At 40.7% G+C, this 7,291-nt stretch overlaps 1 long non-coding RNA gene across 1 annotated transcript in view; it reads right to left on the bottom strand.

The window, feature by feature from the left end:
- The window catches only part of LOC307128550, an 818-nt gene extending 396 nt beyond the window's left edge, over positions 1-422 (bottom strand). Inside the window, exon 1 of the long non-coding RNA XR_013816799.1 lies at positions 161-422. This is a non-coding gene — a long non-coding RNA (uncharacterized lncRNA). The remainder of the gene's footprint in view (positions 1-160) is intronic.
- Positions 423-7,291: the final 6,869 nt, after the last annotated feature.

Here is a 7,291-nt window from a genome sequence, read left to right as displayed (position 1 = left end):
TGACTGTCTGAATCGTAGTAAAAATGTATAATATAATTTAACATATTTACATTATATCTATTGTTCCATCAATCTTTAATAATATTCTTAATTTTCAGTCAAATTTTATACTGATTGCCTTAAAATTTGGATGTTCAAAAACTACATTATATTACTTTACCATCACTGGTTGGACCTTTGGGTCATTTTTGTTTGGCTGGTCAAACAGATCTCTGGATTCCTTCAGAAGATTGTTGAGATTATTCTTGGAACTCTCCTGGCCAAGTGCTTGAATAATCGTCTGTCCTTGTTTGACTATCTGACAAAGGTCCATTTGTGCAGGGTCAGTACGTTTTTTTTTTATGAGGGCATCCATTTGGCTGCGGTCATACACCTCATTGAGGGCTGCAGCAACTGCGCACCCTTTTCTAACTAGTTCATCGAGTTTGTCGTTATCTGTCATAGTGTGTCGATCTGAACATGTAAAAAACAAACAAACAAACAAAAGAACAATAAATGCATCAAAATAATTATGAAGATATTTATTATATTAGATAGATAGTATTAAACTACGTAGACCAGATTTCTGAAATGGAAACCAGGGACATTTCCTATTTGAGTGGTCAAAATATCACTAAAATCTCATTTGTTATTATCTTTTAGTTAAAAAAAAAAACAGGGACAATACATTTTTGAATGTTTTGTTGTTATTGGAGGCTCCCTATATTATATTAACATTAATAATTATTATGATTTAGTTTAATTATTAGGATTTTTTGGTCTGGATTTAATACAATTTAACAAACCTGCAAAAAAAAACTAAAATAAGGAGAACTGTTAATAGTAACGACAAGCAGTTCAAAACAATGACTTAAACAAAAACATAATACAAAAATTAAATAAATATGATAAATACAACTATTTAACAAATAATTTAACATTTATAATTGTATTTAATATTTTTATTTTCACAAGTTTGTACTATATAAATTACTTTTTTAATTAAAATGTTTTGTTAAGTTTATGCTTGTACATAACTCTTACTATCCTCAGTTGGTCTTGTTATTTTGCATTTTTGGCTTATTTTAAGCAGAAGATATGTGCATTTCTATGTATTCGCTGCAATTGTAACGTTTAATTGTTTAGGTTTTTTATAGTTAAGTGTGTGGTACTTAACTATAAAAACTGCGGAACTTTTGGGGACAAAACAATCCCGCACCCTGTTGAGGCTCTTTTATTAAGCACATACAAAAAGTATTACTTTAATTTAACATGAACAGTTAGTATGTTACTATATTGAAAAAGCGATAATGGTTTCTTTTGATATTTGACGATAATGGCGCTCTGCCCTCCGTTACGTTCTTCATGAAAAGCAGCGCTCGCGCGACTCAGTAGAATCGGCGTTATCTCATAGGCTGCTGTATGTTGTTTGGGCGCCTTTTTTGCCATATATCTGCGGGTTGTTTTGAACGAGATGTAAAACGGGGACATAACACCAAAAACTGTGACTGTCCCGGACTGTCCCGGGACGTCTGGTCACCCTGGGTGCGTCTCAATCAGCTCCGTAGTTCAGTAGTGTTACGGTTTGTGTCTCGTGTTTTCTTCTCCTTGTAATGACGTCATGACTCTGTTTTTTTTTCTCTGTGTCTGAGCTCATTATTAGGTCCGCACCTGTGTGTCATTACACACCTGCACCTCGTTGGAGTCGTTTTGGATCCACTATAACAACGGCACTGAAGCGGAGCATGGCAGGAGAGAGGAGAACCAGCAAACAAGCTTTTTCCGTTTTCTTTTGATTTAGTTAACTTACTTTGCTGTTCGTCCTGTTAAGATTTGTTACCTTCATATTATTTGAAGTGAAGTATGTTTTTGTGTCTGTGATACGTGTTTCGTGAGTTTCTATATGTTCGTGAGTATAATAAATGTTAAGGCAGTGTACTCATGTTTCACGTGTCCTTCTTTATGTTGTGAAACCCTTACGTAGCCACTTTTAACAGAAGGGTTCGTAACATAAATTGGGGGCTCGTCGAGATAACAGATTACGGTAATTGTTTTTGATGAGCAGATAAAGTTAGTGGTGCTGGGCGCGATCTCCGGGTAGTTAGAGTAAACCAGGGGGGCCGTGCTTAGCGCCGGTTCTCACTACGGTTTGCTATTTATTGTTTTCTTTATTGTTTTAGTTTGTTGTTTTTGGAGGTATTCCGGGGGAGAGGCTTGCCTCTTAACTGGTACCCTCTGAAGACTAGAGAGGTCTTAGTTAGGTCTCGGTTAGGTAGGTTTAGGTCCGGAGTCGTTCGTAGCCTACTGATTTATTATGTTTGTTTTTTGCTCATCAATTTATTATGGCGACGTTTGATTTAAATGAGTTTGTAAATCAACCTAGTATTGCAGTGTTGGAAACATGTAGAAAGGACGAGTTGTTCCTTATTGCTCGACACTTTGAAATACCTGTTTCTAAAACATTGCTTAAGAAAGACTTGAAAGCTTGTTTGTTAACTGGGTTAATTAATGTTGGGGTGTTGTCTTTAGTGGAGGATGTTCCTGAATCAGCAGAAGCAGTTGCAGCTGTTCTGGATGAGGAGCAACTCCCACTGCATTCTTCTACCTCACTGCGTTCTCTTGTAGGCAATCCAGTTACGCCGGGTCCCGGTGAAGGGGCGAAGGTAGGACTACCACCTCTTTCTTTGCCTAAATTTGAACCTTTATCCCTCTCTACCGATGAATCGCCTGTACATCAAGGAGATTTGCGTTTAAAAGTACGTTTAGCTCGTTTACAGCTTGAGGCGCAAGACCGAGCTCAAGCACGGAAGGATGAGTTGCAGCATCAGCTTGAAATGCACCGTATTGATGCAGAGATGAAAATTAAAATGCGCAAGTTAGAGTTAGAGTCTGGTCGAGATGACGCAGAAAGATCTAGAATTGCTTGCGAAAATAGACCTAGTTCTGAGGTTGAAGCTGCTGCATTAGTGCCAAATATTCCTGCGATACCTATAGTTAGCTCTTTACCTGTGTTAACGGATTCTTTTGATCATTCGACTTCGTTTAATGTAGCGAAAAATGTTGTAATTGTTCCACCTTTTCGGGAGAAAGAGGTTGAAGCTTATTTTCAGGCATTTGAAAGAATAGCATCTGCTTTGAAGTGGCCAACAGAGGTCTGGTCATTAATGTTACAATGCAAGTTAACAGGGAAAGCACAAGAAGTTTGTGCCTCTCTTCCGTTGGAGGAAAGTGTTCAATATGAGATCGTAAAAAATGCGATTCTCCGCGCCTATGAGTTAGTACCTGAACATTACCGACAACGTTTTCGCTCAACGAAAAAATCCGCTTCTCAGACGTATGTCGAATTTGCCCGTGAGAAGGGTATACTTTTTGATCGATGGATAAAGGCGTGTAAAGTCGCGGATTATCAATCTTTGTGTGAACTTTTGCTCATTGAAGAGTTTAAGAATTGCGTTCCTGAGCGTACTGCTTTATATGTAAACGAACAAAAGGTTACTACTGTGCAGCAAGCAGCTGTCTTAGCAGACGAGTATGCACTCATTCATAAACCTGTGTTTGTAAAGCGTGCAAGTGATTTAGGATACACTTCACAAAGAGAGAATGAAGTTAATTCTTCTAACTTTAAAGACAGGCCTAGTCCATCTAGCCCGAATATGCGTAAAGAGTGTGGCTATTGTCACAAGGTCGGACATATTATTGCTGAGTGTCGAATTTTAAAACGAAAGCATGAACGTCAGGATTTTTCAGCTCAACCTCGCGGTTCAGTTTTAGTAAAAAGTGTGTCTCCACAGACCATGATGTCAGTAGTTCCTGATGAGTGTTTTCAGCCTTTCGTGTTTGACGGTTATGTATCATTGACTGGTTGTGTTAAGGATCAGAAAGCTGTGAAGATCTTGCGTGATACGGGAGGATCTCAGTCTTTTATATTGTCTGACACTTTGCCTTTTTGTGCAAGCTCTGAATGTGATACTAGCACTATTGTGCAGGGTATAGAAATGGGCTTCATCACTGTCCCTCTTCATCGCGTCTGGGTGACGTCTGAATTAGTTTCTGGATGTTTTAATGTAGCAGCTCGTTCTTCCCTACCTGTGAAAGGTATCGACTTTATTATGGGAAATGATCTCGCTGGAGGAAGAGTGATGCCAGTTGTGCATGTTACCAAAATCCCAGTTACTGATCAACAATCAGATGCGCTCACACAACATTTCCCAAATATTTTTGCTTTAAGTGCAGTTACGACACGCGCTCAGGCGAAAAATCTCGGTAAGGAGAATGAAGTGAATTTAGGTGAGTCTATTTTTGCAGAGATTTTTGAGAAAAATGCTGTGGCAGAGCATGGGGATGTTAATTCGATCCAAAAATCTGTTCGTCCCGATCCTGACGTATTTTTGCCTGTTTCGTGCGATGTTCTTACTGCAGCACAGAAAAGTGATCATACGTTGGAGAAATGTCGTTTAAGTGCTGGCACAAAGTCACCTGCGTTTAATCATCAGTTCTATTGGAACAACACGGTGTTAATGCGTAGCTGGAATGCTCGAGTATCGAATAATGAGAATTCGGATGATTGGAACGTGGTCCATCAGATTGTGGTACCCTCGAAATTTCGACAGCATATTTTAAGCTTGGCCCATGATCATCCTTGGTCTGGTCACCTTGGTATAAATAAGACTTTCCATCGGGTGCTCCAGCATTTCTTTTGGCCTGGGTTGAAAGCTGATGTGTCTCGATATTGTAAGTCTTGTCATGTCTGCCAAGTAGTAGGAAAGCCCAATCAGATTGTGCCATCTGCTCCACTTCGTCCTATTCCGGCTGTAGGTGAACCGTTTGAACGCGTCTTGGTAGATTGCGTCGGTCCGCTGCCGCGAACTAAATCCGGTTCTCAGTACATTTTGACAATTATGTGCGCTGTCACACGGTTTCCAGAAGCAATTCCGTTGCGAAATATAACTGCCAAAAGCGTTACTAAGGCTCTAATCAAATTTTTCACGACATTCGGATTGCCGAGAACTGTGCAAACCGATCAAGGAACTAATTTCTTGTCAAAAATGTTCCAAAATGTGTTGAAAGGTTTGAGCGTGTCACATGTCACATCCAGTGCCTACCATCCTGAATCGCAGGGCGCACTGGAGAGATGGCATCAGACGCTGAAGTCCAGTTTGCGAAAATATTGCCTGGAGGCAGGGAATGAGTGGGATGAGGGAGTCCCTTTGGTTTTATTTGCACTGCGTGAGGCGCGACAAGAGTCACTTGGTTTTAGTCCGTCGGAGTTGGTTTTTGGACATAATGTACGGGGTCCTTTAAAAGTACTGAAAGATGAATTTTTCTCCACTGGTGTGACTGAGAAACATAATGTGCTTGATTTCGTTTCTCGTACCCGTGAACGATTGCGAAATGCTTGTGCTGTAGCGAAAGAAGCTCTTGCTCTTTCGCAGAAGAAAATGAAGTGTCATTTCGACAAGAGCGCGGTTGTGCGTAATTTCACACCTGGAGAACAAGTACTAGTGTTGCTTCCTTTACCTGGTTCTGCGTTGGCTGCGCGATTTGCAGGTCCTTATGTAATTAAGAGTAAGCTGAGTGACACTGATTATATAGTCCTCACCCCAGAACGACGACGGAAGACACGTTTGTGTCATGTAAATATGCTGAAACGATATGTAGCTCGAACTTTGAAGACTGAGGGGACTGATTTGTCCCAGAGTCAGGTACAGCCGGTGTTAAATGTGGAACGAGTATCTTTGCTGTCCAGTACCAGGGGTGCTGAAGATGTAGATGATGGGTTGAAAATGTCAACGGAGATGTTCAGTGGTGGTCCTCTAAATAATTCAGAGATTTTAAAAGTTTTATCATCTCATTTGTCTTATTTATCTAGCGACCAGCGTCAGGATGTGATTTACTTAATAGAAGAGTATCCTAACTTGTTCGGTGATGTTCCGACTGGTACCTCTGTCATTGAACATGACATTGAGGTAGGTAACGCACTCCCCATAAAACAGCATGCGTATCGTTCACCAGTAGGTAAACGGGAGATCATGAAATGTGAAGTGAACTATCTGGTTACAAATGGTTTCGCCAAGAAGAGTAATAGCCCGTGGAGTTCACCGTGCATTTTAGTACCCAAAGCTGACGGTTCATTCCGTTTCTGTACTGATTTTCGCAAGGTGAATTCTGTCACTGTGCCGGATGCCTTTCCGTTGCCTCGAATAGAGGATTGTATTGACAACCTTGGCACTGCCCGGTACATTACGAAATTAGATCTTTTGAAAGGCTATTGGCAGGTGCCATTAACTGAACGTGCTTCTAAGATCTCCGCATTTGTGACTCCCGATTCTTTTCTTCAGTATACGCGTATGGCGTTCGGGCTTCGAAACGCGCCCGCTACCTTTCAAAGGTTGATGTCTACAGTTTTGGGTGATGTTCCAAACTGTAATATTTATCTTGATGATGTCGTTATTTATTCTTCTTCGTGGACTGAGCACATCTCTACCTTGCACAATGTCTTTGACCGATTAACAGCCGCCTCTTTGACTTTAAATTTGACTAAATGCGATTTTGCGAAAGCCTCCGTTACCTACTTGGGGAAACAGGTTGGAAACGGTCAAGTACGTCCGGTCGACGCAAAAGTGACCGCTATTCTTGCATATCCTGTGCCCTCTACGAGGAGAGAGTTGCGACGATTTTTGGGTATGGCTGGCTATTATAGGTGTTTTTGTAGAAATTTTTCTACTGTAGTCGCTCCCTTAACGAAGATGTGCAGCTCTAAAATTGTTTTTAATTGGACTAATGAATGTCAAAGTGCCTTTGAGTGTGCGAAGTCTCTCCTTTGCAGTGCTCCGGTGTTGTCTGCTCCTGACCTAGCTTGTCCGTTCAAGCTTGAGGTAGACGCCAGCGCGACCGGAGTTGGAGCCGTTCTCCTTCAGAGAGGTGCTGATGGAATCTCCCATCCAGTATCTTATTTTTCAGCTAAATTCAACCGTCACCAGTTGAACTATTCTACTATCGAAAAAGAGACTCTAGCTATGTTGCTTGCTTTGCAGCATTTTGAGGTATACGTTGGATACAGCTCTACTCCTGTCATCGTCTACACGGACCATAATCCGTTGGTTTTTTTAAATAAAATGTACAATCATAACCAACGTTTGATGCGCTGGGCGCTAATGGCTCAATGTTATAATCTGGAGATCAACCACAAGAAGGGAACTGAAAACATCATGGCAGATGCCCTTTCTCGGGGCTAGGGTAAATGTATAATTTCATATACGTAGGTGTATAAGTTTGTATTATTGTAACTATGTTCTTGGTTGCTTTTACTGTT

The sequence above is a fragment of the Gobio gobio genome (assembly GCF_949357685.1).
Source record: "Gobio gobio genome assembly, chromosome: 1".
NCBI classification, from domain to species: Eukaryota; Metazoa; Chordata; class Actinopteri; order Cypriniformes; family Gobionidae; genus Gobio; species Gobio gobio.
Note: the sequence above shows the minus strand (reverse complement) of the source record. Positions and strands in the feature narration are given on the sequence as shown.